Source organism: Rattus norvegicus, chromosome 18 (genome assembly GCF_036323735.1).
Source record: "Rattus norvegicus strain BN/NHsdMcwi chromosome 18, GRCr8, whole genome shotgun sequence".
In the NCBI taxonomy this organism is placed as follows: domain Eukaryota; kingdom Metazoa; phylum Chordata; class Mammalia; order Rodentia; family Muridae; genus Rattus; species Rattus norvegicus.
In genome coordinates this window covers 5,753,531-5,775,430 of record NC_086036.1, presented here as the reverse complement: position 1 = coordinate 5,775,430, position 21,900 = coordinate 5,753,531, and the positions used below count along the sequence as shown (strand labels likewise).

Sequence of the window (21,900 nt, the reverse complement as noted above, 5' to 3'; positions counted from 1 at the left end):
TTGAGGGTTTAGCCAATATGTTCCCCTTCCCAGACATTGCTCCCTGCACAAGGTATTTAATCTCTGGTCCTCCCTGAGAAATTAGTATGAGATGCATTCATTTTCTATGATGAACAACCAATAAACAATTTGAAACCAAGGACTGTGTCTTTCATCAAGAACCACCCTGGGGAGCATGGAGTACGCCTTTGTCCACTGAGAAAACCTCTGGCCAAGCTAAGGACAATCACCTCTGAGCTAAGCTGGGGCTCTCATTTCCCCAGCCCCTGGGATGGCTAGTCACCATACTTAGCCCATGGCCCAAGACTCTGCTCTCAACTCCTTGGGACTCAGTGGCACCTGAATGTCCAGGAGTTTGGGAGTGCCCAGTCCTGGCCTCTTTCCCAACTTCTCTGTGCAGTTCTCTAGTGGTGATTGGAGGTGTGGAAAGCCAGAAAATAGCAGCTTTGGCTTTCTCACATCTCAGACTGTGTTTTCCCTCCCCTGGAGCAGTGACTAGGCACGTCCCTGAAGCCCAGCACCCACCCGGGTTAAGTTTAGTCAAGTTTGTGTGATCCTCTCTCCGATGTCTGTGCCCAGCAGCAGGGCAGAACACAGACTCCCAGTAAATCACCTTTAGATTGTGAACTTACTAAGTTGTCTTGATGGGAGACAACTTGCCTCTCTGTTCCCCCTTTATTAGAAGCACCATAAAAACGAAAGTCTATATCAGCAAGCACCCGTCACAACACAACTCTCTATGGGTACCAACTCAAGAAAACTGAAAGCTGCATAGGAAAAACTAATGGTAACGAGAGTCAACTATTACACTGGTTTGATTAACAACATATCTTTTTTTTTTTTTTTTAAATCATGTCAGGCAGGGAAAAACCGCTGTGACACAATGCTTTTGGCCAAGATTGTGAATGCATCAGGAAATCCCACCAAGATCCAACATAACTCACATTCACACCTAGCTGGTCATGAGCTATGATGCCTTCTCCTACATTCATACATTTCAGGCCTTATCCTAGAACTTCAGAATGTAAATAAATTCCGTGCTAAAGTCTTTACAGTAATTACGAAGATATCATAGAGTAGGCACTAATTCACGTGCAACCTTATTGGTTTTCAGGTAATTTTGAATGGTGCTGCTGATTGAAGCCCTGAGTCTTACACAACCTAGGCAAGCACCCCACCATTGAGCTACACTCCCAGTGCAGTGCCTGATTCAGTGCAATTGGCATTCACAGGATAAGATGTCATTAGAACACAGTTAAAGTCAGAGGAGGGCCATATGCAGACAGCTCTGATGGCCAGTTGCCAGCTAAGGAGAAGCCTCAGAAGAAAACAACCCTGCTGATCTCTAATTGGGGATTTCCAGTCACGAATTATAAGGAAATCAATTTCTGTTATTTGAGCTAACCAATCTGTGGTAGCTTGTTGCGGCCACTGTAGCAAACTCATTCAGCATAAGGCATCTCTACTGTCTACCTGCATGACTTTAACACAAAGAAGAACAAATCATCCAGTCATAGCCCATCCCTGATGCAGGGACCAAGGTCAATTCTCCTGGGCCTTCCACTAGCCGAGAATCATATTCATAGCGATTAAAATAAAATTCCACACTGCTGTCCGCCACCAAGCTTCTCTCTGGTCATCTTGTTCAGATAACAAGGGCTCAGGGCAAGCATGTTGAAAACATCTCTCACTGCTGGTGGCAATCCACTGATTAGTGTAGCTAGCTGTGCCTCTCTACGTTTTTTCCCTCAAGTTAGATACAGGCACTTGAACTTGAGATTTCTTTATGATGAATTTACTCTCATATTCTAACCAAGTTATGAATTATGAATGTGTTGGATTCTAAACAAGTGATCAAAACATGCGATAATTCTGTTGGTTCCATAACCCATAGTACACACTTGTTTCTACTCTAACATTCTTTGATTATTGTAGAAACAGTAGCTGCTATGGATGTGTGTGTGTGTGTGTGTGTGTGTGTGTGTGTGTGTGTGTGTGATAATACATAGTAGATGTTCTTTTTTGCTCAATAAAAACTCGTGAAAGGATGTGTTGAGACACTCACTATTTTCTCTTCGGGCATGGAAATGCCTAACATGCACAGAACATTTTAAGTTGTGCTCAGTGAAGTTCCCTGTTGAATTTCCCAGGGATGGATTTTGTCTGAGAGCCACCCTATCTGCATGGTTTTACAGGGTCTTGGTGCTTCAAGCAAAGATGCTTCTATTTTGAACACTTGGGGTTTCAGAAGTATAATTTACCCTGAAATCCCTTCTGCATTTTAAAAATTGTGTCTGAATTCTCAATGCAGTTAGAATGACTGTTTGGTAGACAAAATGTATCCCTAAACCATCAAGGGATTTTCCTAAGCAATTGGGATTACTCCAAAATACATTGCAGATTGGTATCAACTCTCATATTTGAATTTGTATTCTAGCGCTGAGAGCAATTTGTAGCGCATTATAAATCGCAACTCCTCCCTCACAATTCCAAAAGGCTCCTGTCTGTGACAAGCACTAAATATGCTGTTGCTACAGTAGCAACATCAGAAATGGCCCAGAGACATCACACAAATGTGAGTGACGGGATGAAATTTCTTAATCACTTTATAAACACAATCCTTCAGTATAGCCTGGTCTCCTTCGACTGGGAGGAAACAAAGCAGCAGGTAGACTGAGAATGTTAATTGCAACCTGAGATGCTTGGCGTTCTGGCGCTGTTTAAATGTTGTCAGGGCTGTCTTCCCATTCAGGGCAACCACAGAAAGCTAACTTATTCCCATCATCCTCAGGGGGGCAGAGAGAGAAAGAGGGAGGGAGGGCAAGAAAGCTAGCAAGCTAGCTCCTATTGAGAATCCAAGCCAGATCCATGGGAAAATTTTCTAAAACTGCAAACTCTACATCTATGAATTGACCTTAATAATGGCTTTTATTATTTAGATGTAATACAATTTCGAATGATCTACAGAACAGTAAGGTCTCTAGTTAGGCAGGAGATTGAGGTGCTTCTTGGACTGTTGTATGAAATCCGTCAGAGACAATAGAGCTTTTGATAGATCTCCATTCTAACATTTTCAGAAAAGCATTAACAATATATCACACTTCGCTGCCAGCTGAAAACCCATAATGTTATTCACAGATTATGTATTTAGATTGGGGAACTGGAGACATTTTTGAAATGCTAATAGAAAGACACCCCCTCCAGAGGTTCTGAGAGTCTCTGTCTGCATTTTTCATATTCACCTTACCACTTGACCACGTGACTGGGAAGAAATGGATGATTTTGAAATTGTTTCCTGGCTACCTGAACCCCACTTCCCACCATATGATCTGCCCGTGTTCAAAGGGTTATGTTCAGAAACATTCTTCCAACTACTGGGCTGTGATTCAAAGAGTTTATATAAGAAAGTGTCCATGTCACGATTTTCAACTGTAAGTCAATTCATTCTAAGGAAAGAGTTGCTTTGAATAATGAACTGATAATAAGACTAGGAAAATTAAAATTGAATGTCATGCAAATAACATGGGCATAGGGAATATTCCTTAAGATATAGTTTTATTCTTATTGTTTTGATTAAAAATTATACAGAAGCCCACAGAATAGAAACACAAATCAAATTTATAGCAGATGCCTTTATAGAGCCCTAAAACTTTCAAGTATCCCAGAGGAAGTAGAATTAATTTATGGTGAGTTTGGAGTCTTTGATATCTTTATTAAGATGAACAAGAAAGAAGCATATGGTGGGGGAAATAATAGGAAGGTAGACATCTCTGACTAAATGGTATAAAGTTAGAGGATTAATTAAGATACACTGACAATAAGAATACCAACTGCAGTGGCATCAGCAGCCACAGCGATATGAGACAGACTGAGGGGATAGGGGAAGGGAGTAGGGAGACGAGGTTGGCCAGCATCATAATGCAATGAGCTGTATCTTTCCCCATGGCTGGTCACCTAATGTTCTTCCCATTCACTGGAATCTAGGATCAGATTGGGCTGTCGGGCACAGCAAAAAGGGAGAGACAAAAAGGCAATCTTTGAAAAAAAAAAAAAGCACAAGGGTGGAAATAATTAATTAAAGTCAGCTTCTAAAGTTCGTGTCTGGCAGAGACAACACAGAAAGTTGCAGTCTTAGGAGAATGCCAGAAATGCATTTTAACTCCAACCCTTTCTCGCCGGTCAAGATGTATTTGAGCTTTTGACAAATAATTGAATTGATAAATCTGACTTGCACTTTTATCTCTTTACCCTGTCTATCTAAGTAATGCAGTTTGAAAAGGAGTAAGACATAGGGCATCTATCAAACTGCAAATCAATGCTTCAGCTTTCATTGATCCTCAGAGACAACAGACTGTGGTGGGCCAGGGCTTTGGACTGAAGCAGATCTGGGTATGAGCAGATATGCCTGTGCACAGCTTCCTCCCCTATAAATTAGGTCAAGAGTATGAGCACACGGGGATGTCAAGATGGTTCATCAGGTAAAGGCATGCGCTTGCTAGCCTGATGAACTGTGTACCATCCCTGGAACCCGTAGGGTGGGCAGAGAGAACTGACTCCTTCCAGTTGCCCTCTGACCTTCATGTATACACTGTGGTGCCATAGTGCCTGCCTACCCACCCCAGGGGTGTTAAAAAAGCAGCAAGCACTGGGTGTTACAAGGATTGTTATGCAGTTAACTGTCTTTATACATTATAATATTGCCATCAATATTTTATTATTATTGATCACACATGAAAATAAAATGGACTGGCAGGAATTATTTATGTTGGGAAAATTGGATACATTATTCTAAAATTTATTGTACATCTTTAAACACTTGAAGGAAAGTATTATTCTCCAATTAAAGATATGATAAATACTAATTTCAAAATAACCTCCTTGGAGATATATATTCATATGGATAAGTATTTTACTTTATGTAATTTTCATATCCTAATGCAATTCAGATCAGAGTTAATATATAATGAAAAAGCGGCTTTCGTGAATAACTTATTGTAGAAGTTGGCCAATTGTGTGTGTGGTGTGTTTAAGGAACCTGTGGTGTTTGCAGCCACTCCATTGGACATTTAGTTAATGGGACTGGCTTCTGTTTGACAGTGAAAAAAGAACATTGCACAAGTCACCATGTTCTAGAGATTTCTTGCCAGCGTGCTTTATGCTCATTTGATTGGTTACCTTTGTAATTGTCCTATGCCTGGCTAGATTTCAAGCTTCAGAAAGGCCATTTGATTTTGTTATTCTATGTTGCCCTTGGATTTTCAACAAACAGGACTTTAAAAATGAATATTGGTCCTAACATAATTCCTCCTCATAAAACAACCAAAAACAAAGAAAGTAAACTCTTTAGATGGAAGTTAGTGATTCAAAACCTTTTCAAGTAGAATAAAAGATTTCTCATGGTGGTTTGCTGCACAAAAGGAGACTGAGAATTTATACTGGACTGTAGAAGGAAGCTTGTATCAAACCTGTATTTATGTGGAAAACAACCAGAAAAAATACAGACACACATACACAGACATTCAGACAGACATACAGACACATGCACAGGTACACACACAAACACAGACAGACAGACAGACACGTACACAGGTCCGCACGCACACGCGCGCACGCACATACACACACACACACACACACACACACACACACACACACACACACACAAGAGAACCTGTAATAAGTGGTTGGTCACTTTTATTACCTTATGTCTTCCAAAGGATTTTTGTCAGATCTAGGCCAAAGCTGAATAAGGTGGTTGTCTCAAGCAGAAAATTCCTGCTAGAATTTTAAAAGAAGACAATAGTAATGTTTTTATTATATAAGGTTAGAATAGCAAAAATTAAATACTTGAGGGCTTAAATATTTTCGTTTGTTTTCTGTCGAAGCACTTGCCAAATTTTGAAAGTATGTTTGGTGAACCTAAGAAAACAAGGATTTCCCACAGGCTTGGTGGTCTATCAAAGAAATTCATTTTCTTAGTTTAAAACTCCTGAGTTTTAGGAATGGGTTAAATTAGATCTGGAGTAAGTCTTACCAAAATGCTGATACAGCTGTGACTCAGTTTAGTCCCAGTTGAATAAATATTACTCTACCCCCTAAAAATGTAATGTATCTAGCGGAGGGAATGTACAAAATCTTTAGGGCTCATCAAGTATGTCAATAAGACAGAGGTTAAAAAACATAATTACATAACCAGATTCCAAAAGAAAAGTCAGACTTTGGGAGAGACAGCCTAATGGTTAAGTCTGCTCTTGCAGAGACCTGGGATTTAATTCCCAGCACCCATATGGCAGCTCACAAGTGTCTGTAACTACAGTCCTAGGACTTGTACGTATGAACTTCATGGGCATCAGCCACACACACGGTGTGTATGGTACACAAACGCAGGGAAAACACTCATACATAAAGAATAACTAAATCGACTTTTTAGTATCAGACCATAAAGACAGACTCACAGATGGTCTGGCATGCTTATGTGTGATTACTTTGTCTACAACGTTAACTATTATGCTGAGCAACACGAAAGGAAACAAAAACATGTAGATTTGTAGGAAAGTTTGCTGGAACCCTAAAAATGTAAACAAAAGTTGAAAAATAAGCTCTAGAATATGCAAATTTAATTACCTCAAAGATAGATGTTAGCGTAGGTTAGACATATAACAAAACAGGACTTGAAAAGACAGGGTAATACAAATTATCCAAGTAAAAGAATAGATGAAAGAGTGGGGATAGGCTTGTGTGGAATAGATATGTATTCACAATGGAAGTATTCAATATACAGATCGAATCCAAATGAAAGCCAGGAATAAGTTGGATGAGTCAGACAGAAATGTAAGGTGATATAAGCAAGGCTGATTATGTCATATTAAATTTAGTGTCGATGGACTAAATTCTAGCAGTAAGACTAAGCTGGTGTGCTAGTTGATTTTAAATATCAACTTACCACAACCTAGAACCACCTAAGAGGGAGCCTCAAAGAATTACATAGGTCAAATTGGCCTTAGGGTGGGTCTGTGGGGAGCTGTGAGCCAAAGGCATCCTTTCTCCCATAAGTTCCCTTGGGTGAGGCATTTTATCTCAGCAGCAGAAAACAAGATTAGATGGTGTCCTGGAAAACAAATTTTTAACATACAGCTATGTCAAAGGGTCGACTTTATACCTTACAATGCACATGTTTTTGTGGTGTTTATGCTAAATATCAATTTGACAGGCTATAGAACCACTCAGGAGACACACCTCCAAAGACAGCCGGGAGAGATTATCTAGATTAGATTATAGAAGGTGTAGACCCTCCCTGGACGCCAGCAGCACCAGTCCCTGGTCTTGGCTTCTAGACCATATAACAAGGAGGCAGCTAGGTGACTGTGAGTACTTGCCACTCTTGACTCTCCACCTGAGGACACAGAGTGACAGGTACTTCAGTTGATTGACAGCTCTTTTAAACTTCCTCATTGTGGACAGCTTTTGGGGCCATTTCTAGAAATTTGGTAGGAATTTGACATTGGCCCAGGCTGAAGAAGTAGGCTTCAGGCCTGAATTTGACTTTGGGCTAGGACAGGGAAGTAGGCTCAGACAATCTTGGTCATCCTGATAAGTCCTTAGAAATAGTGATCACGGGATTTTGCTTATTGCCTTGTTTGTTCCTTGACTATTTGTGTTTATTGACTTGTCTTTTCTTTAATCTAGAACTGACATTATTTGCGTGTAATTGAAATGGTATAAAAGCAGACTGGAAAAAAAAACAATTTTAGTCTCAGAACTGGCTGGAGTCATGCTATAGTGATGTCTAATTGTCTTTTTTCTTTTTAATCCTTGCTCCCTCCCTGGAGAACCTGCTGACTGACTGAGCTGGCTTGGTCAGATGGCACCTCAGTGTTGGAGATCCAGTAAGCAGGATATAGTGAAGAACACTTCAGGAATAGGAAGTGTGTGAAAAGGAAAGTAAAGAAGATTTGGGCCAGCAGTGAATAAACCCTGTAAAAAGGGACAAGGTAATGGTAATTGTGTGTGTGTGTGTGTGTGTGTGTGTGTGTGTGTGTGTGTGTGTGTGTGTGTGTGTTTAGAGATAGGGTAAAAATCTAGAGGAGTGAAGATAATTCTCATAGATGCTTTTGGTCTTTGTACCTCAATTAGAGATAATTTAGTCCTTAGACATGAGAAAAAGAAATGGGTTTGAGAAGAGCCATCCTCTCTGCTATCCAGGGATGCTTTGGCCAAAGAGAAGGAAAATGAACATAAGTTGTTTCAGAACACTCCTGGAGAGAGGAAGCGATCAGGAGATGTCTTGCCTCCTTTCTGGCTCTGACAGGAGTTTTAGTTCTGGTTCTGGGTCCCTTAGGAAGGATATCTGGGTCCCCTTGGCACATTTAGTACTCTTCTCTTTCTGCCTATTGTTTGTCCTTGGTGTACCAATCTATGTTTGTCAGTTTATGCCTGTGGTTTTGTTTCACTGCTTGATTGTTGCTCTGTGTTTCATGTTCAAAGGAAAAGGAATGCTTAAAACTTTATCTGCTGGCTGTCTACCCCTTGATTTAGTTTTAACTTGCTACAAAAAAAGGCAGTTTCCATTGACACAAACAACAAAAACTGGTAAAATGCCTTTGGAGCCTTGCACCTGTAGCCAGGAGTCTAGCATAACTGGAGAAGCCCTGCCAGGGGTTGACTGTCTATAGGAACCTCTCTTAAAGGGGCCACCAGGTTCTCAGCTTCTCTGGGCAGGAAGCGGATGGCTGTGCCTTCTACAAAAATCTGTGATTGTGTTTATTGGTTTCAGCAGGTGACAGATGCTCTTCTTGTGAAATTACAGCTAGAAAAAAGTAAGAGAATTTTTTTCTTTATAGTATATAAGATCTGTGTAGCTACTTCATTTCTGTTTCTGATTGATTTTAAATGTATAAATATGCTCTACATGTCTTGGTTATAGATCATTGGCTTATAAATTATTGGGTATGGTTAAAAATTTGTAACATTGGTATCAGAAAGTTGGCTTAAACTAGTAACCCGGGGTTGGAGTCATTCAGAACAACAGTGTGTGGCATGAGCCAAACCAGGTTTCTAAAGATATCTCTAAACTGAGTAATATTTTATATAATCCTTATCCTACAAACCAAACTTATAAGAGATAGGATGTAGGGCAGTATCTCTTGGTGAGGTATTGGAGGCTACATCATCATGTGTTTGTGTGCAGGAACTGGCAGCCAAACTTTGTAGCAAGGGGATGGTGCACTTGGTGTTGATTTTGGAGACACTGGATTGCTTGTTGGAGTTTTGCTTTCCAAAGTTGTGGTTGTGCTCTGGTGTTGCAAGGGAAACTTGAAGATTGTGGTTGAGCTACCCGTGTTCCATTGCCTGCAGTTTACAGTTAAATCACAGGCTCAGGATTCTAACTCAGGCAGGTGGAGATTGTTGCAAAGTGTTGATGAGGCTATGGAACTTGTGGGGCATTGTAGTGAAAGAATAAAAAATGCAGCTAAGAAGTCAAAAGTTTAAAAATGCTATCTCACCCCTAAGAAGCCCTAAATACTCAGATTCCAGACCCTGCCCTTTACTAAGTAAGTAAAAGGTCACATTTCTTGAGCCTGCTCTCCCAGGAACTAGATAAAAGGACTTAAGATAAGGTCCTTAGATGTGCGATTCCAGACCTAGTAAAGATAACAGGAAGCTTCTTCCAGGAACTAGCGGACCATAAAGTTAAGCAATCTTGAGAGACAGGAAGCTTCTCCTTGTGATTTTCCAATGATGCCATCCCTGCCCCCTTGGGTTGTGGCTTCTTCCTTTAAATACCTTTTCTCCCAGCCTCTCGGGGTTGAACTCCTGTGCCCCTGCGTGGGATATGAGTCTCGACCCCAGTGCACTGGTTCCTATCAATAAACCTCATGTTTATTACAGCAAGGACGGTCTCACGTGAGTTCTTGGGGGGTCGCATCATCCCGAGACTTGAGTGAGGGTCTCCCTGCTCCAGGGGTCTTTCAGTAGCCTGGTTTGCTTACTCCAACTGCATTCTAGGAAATGCAAATAGAATTATTATGTATTTGGAAGATTGGTTTTATACTGTTCCTTTGTATCCTGATGACTGTAAAAGCTTTGCATTTAGTGTATCTGCTTGTAATTTTAAAGTACCCATGAAGCGATATCATTGGAAAGTTTTATCTCAAAGAATGGCTAATAGCCTTACATTATGTAAAAAGAATTGTTGCTGTTTCAATACAACAAGTTAGTACTTTGGATCTTTCAGTATATATTATTCACTATATGGATGGTACTTTATTAGCTGATCCCTCTGAAGGAGTTTTACTACAAGCCTTTGCTCTTATATAATGAACTTTAAAATTCTGGGGCTTAGTTGTTGCTCCAGAAAAGATTCAAAGACAATATCCCTTTCAATATTTGGGACATCAGTTATATCCTAAACAGATGGTGGAACAGAAAATTCAAATAAGAAAAGATAGTTTACTTACTTTAAATGATTTTCAAAAGGTGTTAGGAGATGTTAATTGGCTAAGACCTCCTCTTAAGCTTACCACAGGAGAACCTCAACCTCTGTTTGATATTCTCAAATGGGGATGTAAATCCCAATTCCCCTCAACAATTAACTGGTGAGGGATGAATAGCTTTTCAGAAAGTAAAGGAAGCTATTAGTCAACAGCAGATACATTATATAAACTATAATCAATTGTTGGCTGTTTGCATTCTTTTTTCTTTCTTTTTTTTCTTTTTTCTTTTTTTCAGAGCTGAGGACCGAACCCAGGGCCTTGTGCTTGCTAGGCAAGCGCTCTACCACTGAGCTAAATCCCCAACCCAGCTGTTTGCATTCTTGCTACTTCTCATGCACCCATAGCAAAAGGGACCATATTGTGGATTCATCTTTCTTCATCTCCAAGTAAAGTTTTAACTTTATTCCATATTATGAAGCTGTTGCTGTGTTAATACAGAATTGTAGGATAGAATCACAAAAGTATTTTTGGAAAGAACCTGGTAAAATATTTATTCTTTATTCCAAACAGCAATTAAATTGGTTATTGCAGAATAGTGATATTTCGCCTATTGCATGTGCAAACATTTCTGACAAAATTGATAATCATTATTCAAAGGACAAGTTATTTGCTTCTACGCATGCTTTTGCATTTCCTGTAAATTCATGCATGTAGCTGACAGAGAATGCACTTACTGTATTTACAGATGGCTCATCTAGTGGGAAGGTAGCATATATAGTTGGATCACATATTCATTCTCTTGATTTTACCCCGGCTTCAGCACAAATAATTGAACAACATGCTGTAGTTGCTGTTATTGAAATGCTGAAAAAATCAAGCTTCTAATTTATATACTGATAACCAATATCATGGTTTATACTTGCTTGAAATTGTTCCTTTTTTAGATACTGCTAATTCTCAAATTTTGCAATTATTTATGAAAGTACAACTCAATTTAAGAAAACATACTATTCCTTACTTTATAGGACATTTAAGAGTTCATATTGGATTGCCCAGATCCCTTAGTGAGGGCAATGCCACAGCAGATTTGTATACTGGGCAGATTATAGACCTTATACAGGAACAATTGACCATAGAAATTCATTCCTTACATCCAAAATAGTAATAGCTTGAGACGACAATTTGGTATTTCTAGAGAATGTGCACATCAAATTGTAAAGATTTGTCTTCAATGTCCTCAATTCTTCCTGTACCATATAATGGTGTTAATCCTCAAGCACTTATACTTAATCAATTATGGCAAATGGATGTTATTCATATTTCTGATTTTGGAATATTAAAATATGTACATGTGACTATTGATACCTTCTCAGGCTCTCATGTTGCAACTGCTTTAACAGGAGAAGCAACTAAAAATGTAATTAGTCATTGCCTACATTGTTTTTCTATGCAGGGTGTTTCAAATCACTTAAAACAGATAATGCAACTGGCTATTACAGTTGAGTGTTTGAGACTTTCTCTTGACAATTTATTAATCCCCATATTACTGGGATTCCTTATAATCCTCAAGGACAAGATATTGTGGAATGGGTCCATGGAACTTCAAAACAGTATCTTTGTGAAGTAAAAAAGGGGGTGTTATATTCTTATACACCACACAATTATTTAAAGCATGCTCTTTTTATTTTAAAAATTTAAAATTTGGATGCCAAGGAACAAGGATGTAAGGTGTCTGTCTATGGCACCCTACAACTAGGCATACTTATACCTTGGTAAAAATGGAAACATCCACTTACTGGCATATGGCATGATCCTGATCAGGTATTAATATGGGAATGAGGAGGGCATGTTTGTGTTTATTTGCAGGATGATGGTGGCTTCTAGAGTGATTGGTGAAACATGCTGATGCTGGGACAAAGAATGATGCTGACCTGTGAGTTGCTGAGTGCCTTCTTCGACAGTGGTAACAGGGAAGTTGTATTGGGCATATGTTCCTAACCCACCTTTGCTTGCCTATATCCGAGATTGGACAAGCTGCCTTGCCTCAAGCTTTTAGACCTGTAGTCAGAGAACATGGAGACTGTGGAAACTGCCTTCAAAAAAATTAATCAAATAGGGAAGATATAATGACTCTTCTATTTCCTTTAATGTGACCAGATACTCTGACTCAATCATGGACTGGTCTAGGAATCAATCCAATATTGGACATGACAGTCTTCATTTGGAAGACTAGTACTAGACATTCAGAGACATATTTGAAAATTGACAACTGCCTTGCATAAAGTTACATTTGCAGTGGATAAAATTGGGATAGTATCTAGATTTCAAATAAGGTTCCTAATCTTTTATTAATTGCTCATGTTAAAATTACTTTTCTTTCTTCTACAGTATTTAATGTAAATCATGTTGATTGAATATTTTCTAATTGTGTTAGTGTGTTGAAACCTGGCATGTCTGTTATGGTGGTATATCAATAAAACCAGCTTTTGTTTTATTGCCTATGAGTATTTTGGGACATTGGTATTCTGAAAAAAAGTTTGCAAATACTATAAGAAGTCAATCATGCTTTAAGCGGAAGCAAGAGGGTAGTGGTCTTGATTGTTGCTGGCATAGCAGCCTTTATTACATTAATAGCTAGCACCACTAGCTTCTGCAATTGCTTTGACACAAGAAGTTAAGACAGCTACTTTTGTTAATCATTTAGCAAAAAATGTTACTAATGTTCAGAGTATTCAAGAGGATTTAGATAAGCATTTGGAACAATGAATTGATGCTATTCAAATTATTGGAGAGGAGGTTCAGAGTCTAAGAGTAAAAACCCATCTTGAATGTCATGCTAAACACCAATCCATTTGGGTTACTTTTAAAATTTATAGTTGGGAGAAAGTTCAAAGACACTGGCAGGATATTTGGCATAATTTTAACACCTCTCTGGATGTTTTAACTTTGCATACCGAGATTATGAACTTAAAGAACCCTGCTCTGCTGATATTGCTGTCAAATTATTCATGGTTTAAGGTCAGTATTTCTATCTCAGTCAATCTTCAAGAATGGCATATAAAGCTTGATCGTGCTAGCCCTTCTTGTCCTGGGAATACTTTTACTCCTTCTCATTGTAATAAAACTTGCCTTTATCAACATCAATATGTTGGGGGCCAAAATATGTATTGGCTTGGAACTAAATTTAACAGTGTGGCAGTCAGAGGCAAGTAAGTTTCTGCACAGAGCCTTAGCAACCTAAGACATAAATGCATTGCTTTGATAATGCATGTTCTACGATGGGTAACGAAGGCATTCTTGTCTGAACAACCTAAAATAGATGTAGTCTTGTTTATGAAATTAAAAAGGAGGGGATGTAGAGAGCTTTTAGGGATACTTCTAGAAAGTTGGCAAGAATCTGACTTTGGCCTAGAACAAAGAAGTAGTCTTCAGGCATGAATTTGACTTTGGGCTAGGACAGGGAAGTAGGCTCAGATATCTTGGCCATCCTGATAAGCCCCTAGAAACAGTGATCACAGGACTTTGTTTATTGCCTTGTTTGTTCCTCGACTATTTGTGTTTACTGCCTTGTCTTTTCTTTAACCTAGAACTGACCTTATTATTTGCATGTAATTAAAATGGTATAAAAGCAGATTGGGAAACAAATAAGCCCACATCAGCCTATGAACTGGCTGGGGTCATGCTACAGTCTTGTCTAATTGTCTTTCTTTCTTTTTAATCCTCTCTTTATCCCTGGAGAACCTGTTGACTGACTGAGTTGGCTTGGTTGCCTCATCATGATAGACTGTCTGCTAGAGTCATGATACAACAAACCATGCTTTCCCTATGTTGCTTCTGTTAGAACATTTTAAGACAGTAAGACTGGTAAATCTATACAAACAACAGATAAATTAGTATTTAGAGGTTAGGAGAGTCATTTTATAACAATCTAGGAGAGTTCCAGAAGAGAGTATTGCAATTCCATTTTGCATGGGCCCAATAATATGGTTTTAAAATAAAGCAAGCTTTGAATTAACAGAAGTGAAAATCTGTCTATCATTAAGCATTAGAATATATGTACAAGTTGACATTCATATGCATAGGATACTGCAAGCAAATTCTGCACCCATGTTATTTTCCAGAGTGCAGTACACCTGCACTGTTGCTGCTGAACCACCAGACAAAAGTTTAAAAGTATTCGAAGCATGCTTTCTGTCTGCAGTGTAATAATATATACATGAATTTTAGGTAGGGCTCTAGAAAATACTCAGCAGTTTTTTAAGGTTAAATGATATTTTCCTGAAATGTGGAGAAGAAACCATAATAGGAATTAGAGAATTTGTGCTGGACAATCAGAATATATCAACAGAAGTGCACTAGACTAACACAGTGCTCAGAGAAGCTGATAGTCCTTAAATGCTCACATTAAAACATGTAAAGGTAATGATGATCAAAGGCACCAGTGTGGTGCTCAAGAAGGGAGAACAGTGGAGCAGCAAGATAGACACAAAGAGCAGGAGAAAGCGATGGTATTGGTGAGAACAGAAACCAGTGGGAGAGATAAGAGAGGAGTAATTCAGTAAAGTAACAAAAACAGTGCTGGGATCTATCAGTTAATGACATCCACAGACTCTCAGAGCAACTAAGGAAAAGAGAAGTCATCAACACCAGGAAAGAAAGAAGAGACATTATTAACCAGCCAACTAACATTAAGAAGAAAATGAGCCTTTTTTTTTTAACAATTCCATCTCAATGTATTCAGAGAATGAAGAAGGACCCTGTTTTTCAAACAACACAGTCTACAAAGCCTTAAACATCAGACTGAAAAACTGGGATGACCTCACAGTGTTGAAAGAGCCTATTTGTGTAAACTCAAAACTTTACCTCACAAATGAGATGTCTTTATGCATAGATTTTCTTTCCATTATGGAATAAGTCACATGAAGTTTATGGAGACATTTCAGTAGATGGAAAAACAAAGCAAAAGTCCCTAAACAGTTTTTTATGAAACAGTCTAGTTTTATTTCCAACTGATAAGAATATTGGTAGCTAAGCAAATATAACAGCTTAGAATTAGAAGCTCTGATAAAAATAATAGAAATTGATGAGCTTTAAATAAAAGAGAAAAATTTGAGTGAGTCTGAGAAGGGGTGGAGGATCTGGGAGGGGATGGGGAGGAGGGATGAATATGGTCAAAATATAGTGTATAAATCTCTCAAGGAACCAATAAAAACCATAACATTAGTTAACCAAAATTAAATAGTTATTAAGATTAATGCCAGAAAGCTAGTCAAGGAGTGTTAGGGTTTTAATGTTAATGAAAATAAATTAATGTAACTTACCATATTAGTACATATAGGGAGGTAATATTGCAAATTCAATGCCAATTCACTGCAAAATACTGGGCAAAATCGCAACAGAAAGGAAATTCTTTAAGTTGATAAAGATTGTCTAAAGATTAAAAATTGAAAGAGTGAAAATCATGCTAGCAAAACAGTGTATGATTTCTGGTGAGCCTGAGAGGTGGACATGGATGCCTTTCATGACCATTTCTGTCTAGCCCTGAACCAAAAGTTTTTATTAGGGCAGGGGAGGAGCAAGGAAATCTGCACATGTGAGGAATGAAAACATGGAGTGTCTGGACTGTTTATAGATGATATGATTGTGTGCAAACAAGCTATGATGTTCCAAAGCAAATGCAGCCAGACCACAGTGCAGGAAGAGGCTTACTCTTACTTCAGCAAGCTCGGCCTCACTAACAGGTGGGAGAAAAATCTGCTCATTTGCATTTCCACTTGGGAGCAACAGATAATTAGCCAACGATATTTATTTAACTGATATAATTTTTCGTAGTGACAAAAACGTCAAATATCTGAAGGTAAATTTATTGGAATGTTTGAGGATGAAAATACACATTTTATGCTGAAAAATATCATAATTTACTACTGTTAAAGTAATTGATTTAAATAAGTGGAGTGGTGTCCAATACTCAGAGTTAGAAAGACTCAAAACTGCAAATGCCAGCATTTTCCAAGTTGAATCATATATTAAAAGGCCTTCTATTTTGGGGAAGAGATCAGAAACTAAGAAAACGATTTTTATACTAACATTACATATTATTAGTTAATTAAAATCAAAGCTTCACCCGACAGATCAGGATGGCCCCAAACTCATAGCAATTCTCCTGCCTCAACTTAGGTTGATTTTAAATGTATATACACATAGAAAGGAGCTAAAACATGCAATGCAGTTTTGAAGAAGAGAAAATTGAAGAAGAAGGAAACTGCAGAGTTCACCAGACTGAGGGTCTATGTTAAGACTCTAGTAATAAAGACAGTTAAATTTGCTACCGGTAGCTCAGATCACATGATGGAAGAAAATAATAAACTTTCCAACACATGGGATACACAGATATCTTCAATATGCATTCAGACTATATAAAGAACTGTAAAGGACTCAGTGTTTTGGGATGGACAACTCCATTGAAGTGAAGTTCAACAGCTGTTGGGCCAGAAGCAGGGTCGTCTTTACTGTGCCAGATCAGGGTAGATGGAGTCCCAGTGTTTTTCACTTGCCTGGCCCCTGCCTGTATCCTGGTATTGGATACATGCATGCATTACATGCATATACATCCTGGTACATACACCCAACTTTCCCCAAAATCAGTATAACTTTATTGAAAACTTCTAAACAATATGAAACAAGGCACCATAAAACATCTGCCAATCTGCAGCAAGAAATGGAGAAATGGCAGCTTCCTTCGAAGGTGAAAGACACCTTTCCTATCATTGCATCAGAATGCTGTGACCAGTGGTCACCAACCTTGACTATCAAGAAGGAATAGTTTGAGTAAAGCATCACATTGTGTCTGTGCTTTTCCATGTACTCCTGGACACTATAAGCCATGTCTAGTACTGTCTGAATACTGGATCACAGAGATGGTGAAAGAGAGATACTTTAAATATTTTTAAAATGTGTTGGTATTTTTTTTAATCAATAATGCAAGATCTTCTGAGCTCCCCCCACCCTGGAAGAAGAGAAGAGCACAAGAGAAGAGTAATTTAGCATGTCAGATGTAATTAGGTCAGCCTGATTCTCCCTCATACAGTGCGGCTCGGTGAGTACACACTAGGAATAAAAACCCACTCAGCAATTTTCTCATTTTCTTGTCCTTCTATTATTTATGCTGCCTCCAATCTGCACTTTCTTCGAAAGAATCATTTCAGACAATTTGTCCATTTTGTGAGGGGTAATTTAGTTGATACTGCATGACACAAACCATAAATTCAACTAACCAGACACATGACATACATTGTGATCCATGGCAATGCTTGAAAGTAGCTCTCAGAAAACACTTTTTTCCTTGGGTGCCACATGACACCCAGCCACTGTCAATCTGTATATTTAGTATCTGACATGACTTATGTCTTGCTTAGTGTTAATACAGACATTGTAATATTTGCTTCTAGTTTCCAGAGGATTGTCTTGAGGGCACCTGGAATGCTCACACTCTTGGACAGTTTATGCAAACCACCTAGTTTTGCTCACAAATCTGCAAGTGAAAGTCAGCAAATACATCTGAGACTAAAGTGAGCAGAGTTAATGTGAATCTCTCTCTCTCCCAATCCATAATAAAGATGCTGGGATGAACATAATGCATTTTACATTACAACTCAGGGTGTAAAACAATGATTTCACAAAACCATTTCTCTCTGTAAATTTTTAAAGAACAGAGGACCATAGTGTAGGAGACATTTTGTCCTGTTCCAACATCATTCTTCCCCTGCCAGAAGTCTCTTATACCTGATGTTTCATGTCCAGAATCCAAATTCTTTAACTCTTAGGTAAGGGATTGGTAACAGGTGCATACAAAACCTTGTTGGGTTACTCTGGTTTGTGATGAACTGTCACTCCCACATTCCTGTGTGGAATTTTTATCCTCAGAAGTACATTCAAAAGGGATGGGCTGCATAAATAGGTCATTAAGAAAGACAATTAAGTTAAAATTAGTTTCTCAGAGTGTGCTCTAGGCTACCGGTATCATAAGGATGTGAGACTAGGTCACAGTGCACATGGAGGGAGACATATGAAGACATAGAGGAAGAAATTGACATGAGGAAGACATGAGGAAGAGAATAAAGGTGTTAGAAGAATCAAATTCTCCCGGATTCCTACTACAAATTTCTAGAATGCTGAGAGAGTAACATTTTGTTTCAGCCACTCAGCCTATGCAGCTTATGGAGAGTTCTAAAATTTCAAATAATAAGGAAATTATAGTTTCCAGAAAGTTCTGTGCTTACACCTGGACTTTGCTTTAAAAACTTCTAAGTATCCCTTCAAATTACTGAGTGTAGGAAAAGTGACTACATTTATATTGCTACCTAGAAATAAATCCTTAAACTTCTACAGTTGCTTGCGAAGAATCACACTTCTGCGTAGAGGATGGTTCTGATGCTTTGATCGAGAATCTGTGTCTGCTGATGCTGAAGGTCCTTGTCCCTAATTGGATTTTTATCTATCAATGAAGATGCCAGTAGCCAATGACTGAGGATTGGGCAGGACACTGAGAATTGTGCAGGTAGGACGCAGATAGAATCAGGAGGCACTGGGAGAGAGAGGAGAGGGGACACAGTGGTGGAGGAGATAAAGCCAATCGGCATGTGAGTTTCTGGTAAGTGTCCTCTGACCACTTCCCTGACTTGGCTAGGAATAGCAGAGGAAGATTTAGGAGTGCGAAGTCATTGAGTTAGCAAAGACATTTCAAGAATAACTGGTGTGTGTGTGTGTGTGTGTGTGTGTGTGTGTGTGTGTGTGTGTGTGTGTGTGTGCGTGCGTGCGTGCGTGTGTGTGTGAGTGTGTTTTCTATTTGTGGATTTGAGATAGCTCCTGAGTAGGTGCACACTTGCATGTGTGTGGTGTGACTGGGCAGGAACACAAAGAGGTACAGACAAAACTACACACACTTCTGACTTCTACTAAGTTCAGAATTAGAATCTCTACTTACAGGTCTTCTCCCTACAAATGCCATGGCATTAGACAGGGTAGCAGTTGGCGTCCATGAGAAGCCAGGAGAATTCAAAGGTATTATAGGTCAAGTCTATGGTGATTTTATTGTTAGTATTTAATATTTATGGAGTGCCCAGAGCAATGAGCCAGTGTGTTACCTGTTTTCATTAGGCAAAAGTACTTCTCTGCTTGTTCACTCACCGAAGAGTTTCTCAAAGAAATAGCTATCTAATTTGAATTTATAACAACCTGGTTAGTTTTCATTTATATTCTAGGAACAATTTTCAAATAAAACATCTGGTGTCCAGATAGGATGGCTCTAAATCTGGGAAACTGAAAGACTATGCTTTGCCAGCAAGGTTGCATGATCAAGGAGAATAGACAATGCATTGAAATGGATTCTTTCAGCCCCTTTCCCATGGCCAGAGGCCATTCTGGGAAATGAACAAAAGGCATATGAGAGGGAGGCTGCTGGAGATGTTAAAGCTTTGTGTGTAATCCATTTAACAAATGACTTTGTAAATGAAGGTGTACTCAGGCAAATGTTCAAAGATAATTTAATCTCGTCTTCATTTTGAATGGCAGTGAGGTCAAATAAATGGCAGGGAAGGGAAACAATTTTGGGTTCTACACTTTCTGGTGGGAATTAGTCTTCTGTTTCTGCATTGATGAAATGAGTGAAGGAATGAATTTTTTTTTTAGCTAACGGACTCATCCACAGGGAGATGAGGAAGTGTTCAGAGAGGTTTTCAAGCCCTGCCATGTACATCACAGGCAACAGGAGGAGAATGCACTAGTAGATGGTGAGTTAGTGGATAGCTGTTTTAAGTGTCACCTGCTACCTCCCAGGCTTTGGTTAAAAGACCCTAGGGCCTTTCACCAGCCTTACATCCACTGCCTCAGGTCAAGACTAGGCCAACTATCAGCTTCTCACCTTGGGTCAAGGCTAGGCCAAGTTCCATTGTACACCCACAGTTCTCGGGAGGAGCAGGGACATTCTTGCAATACCACAGAATGTACTGATAGTCACCTGATCCTCGTTTGAATGCATGCTTGCTAGCCAATAGATTCAAAGGTCAATATGCTTAGCCAATAAGTTTAAACTGTAACCTTGGTGATGTAACCTGCACCCCTAAAAAGTATAAAAACTGCTTGTTATAGACATTCAGAGTTGCCTTCTAATCACTTGCCATGAGGGGCTGTTGAGGGTTGACCCCAATGTGCCGGAAAAATAAACCTCTTATGTTTGCATCAAACTCCGTTCTCATATCTCACTTGGAAAGTCTCCTGGTAGTTAAGACTCATTTGAACCTTACATGGGTAGCTTCACATGTTAGACTTTGATTAAAGTCCCAACACCCAAACCACAATGAATACTGGATTAAGAATTACTCTTACTAATTTGAGTCACTTGTGCTTTATAAAGTCATAGACACTGAGTGTAAATGGTTTTTCAATGTTCCTACTCTGTCATGCTGCTGTGTCTCTCTTCGGGTGGGATGTCTTCCTTCTGTTATGTGACTGTAAGCCCCTTCTCCCTCCCTGTGCATCTGCAGATGGATTCTTCTTGTCTCTAAAGGGAGACGGGGCTTCCTTTTGTCATAGGCAAGTATAGATGGTTGTGTCATAGTGTGGTCAGTACCATTTTTTCCATGTGGGCTCTTTCTCCTAAATGTGGAGGCAAAGTGCTTTCACTCCTTTCTGGCCCCATTTACCTGCATTTTTCCTCCAGAAAGAGTTTACTCTTGGATTCTAATAGTATGTGAAGCCAGTAGATGGTATCCAAAACAGTTCACATGAATGAGAGTGTAGGACAATGTAATCAGTTGTGATGCCTGAAGTTATGTTTTAAGTTTAAATCACTGTGCTTAAAAGATCTCTAAAACAAAAATGCCTCTAACCTGTAAGCCCAATTTGTCCAAGGACAGAGAGCCTCCTCTAATGCTGGGACCTATTGTTTTTGAAGGCCAATAAGCCACTAGTTTTCACTTCTATACAAACGTTTGGTTGCTCCAACAGCAGAGGATGTGCTTGATCACATGTAGGCAGGACATCGGGATGTATGCTTGCCCCCAATTGGATGAAAGTGGAAGGACATAACCTTGTAGGCTCTGTCTTCTTTATAAATACCAGACTAATGTAATTTGCAGCTATTCTCTGGTAATCCTGGGTGTGAACCTGGGCAGTAACCATCATCCTTGACGGTATTTAATAAAACTTGCTTCAAATCTGGCTCAAAAATTGTGGCAATGGCCTTATTCTCACCCAGTGGGATTAATGCTGTGAGAGCATTAGATCCAAGATATTATTTTCTACTTATTCATTTATCAATCCAACACTTTAATGTGGAGTTCCTATTACCTGAACACAGTAATTAATATAGCCATCTCAGCTCTGAAGTGACTTAATCCATGGAGAGAAACAGACCCATGAACAACTATTTGTGATGAAAATAAGCCATGGTACAATAATCTCAGGAGCT

At 39.1% G+C, this 21,900-nt stretch overlaps 1 long non-coding RNA gene across 1 annotated transcript; it reads left to right on the top strand.

Moving 5' to 3' along the window:
• Positions 1-2,328: 2,328 nt before the first annotated feature.
• LOC120098243 (uncharacterized) lies at positions 2,329-15,541 on the top strand. The gene is made up of 3 exons (XR_005496371.2): positions 2,329-7,991; positions 10,729-10,879; positions 12,300-15,541. It is a non-coding gene; the product is annotated as an uncharacterized LOC120098243 (long non-coding RNA).
• Positions 15,542-21,900: the final 6,359 nt, after the last annotated feature.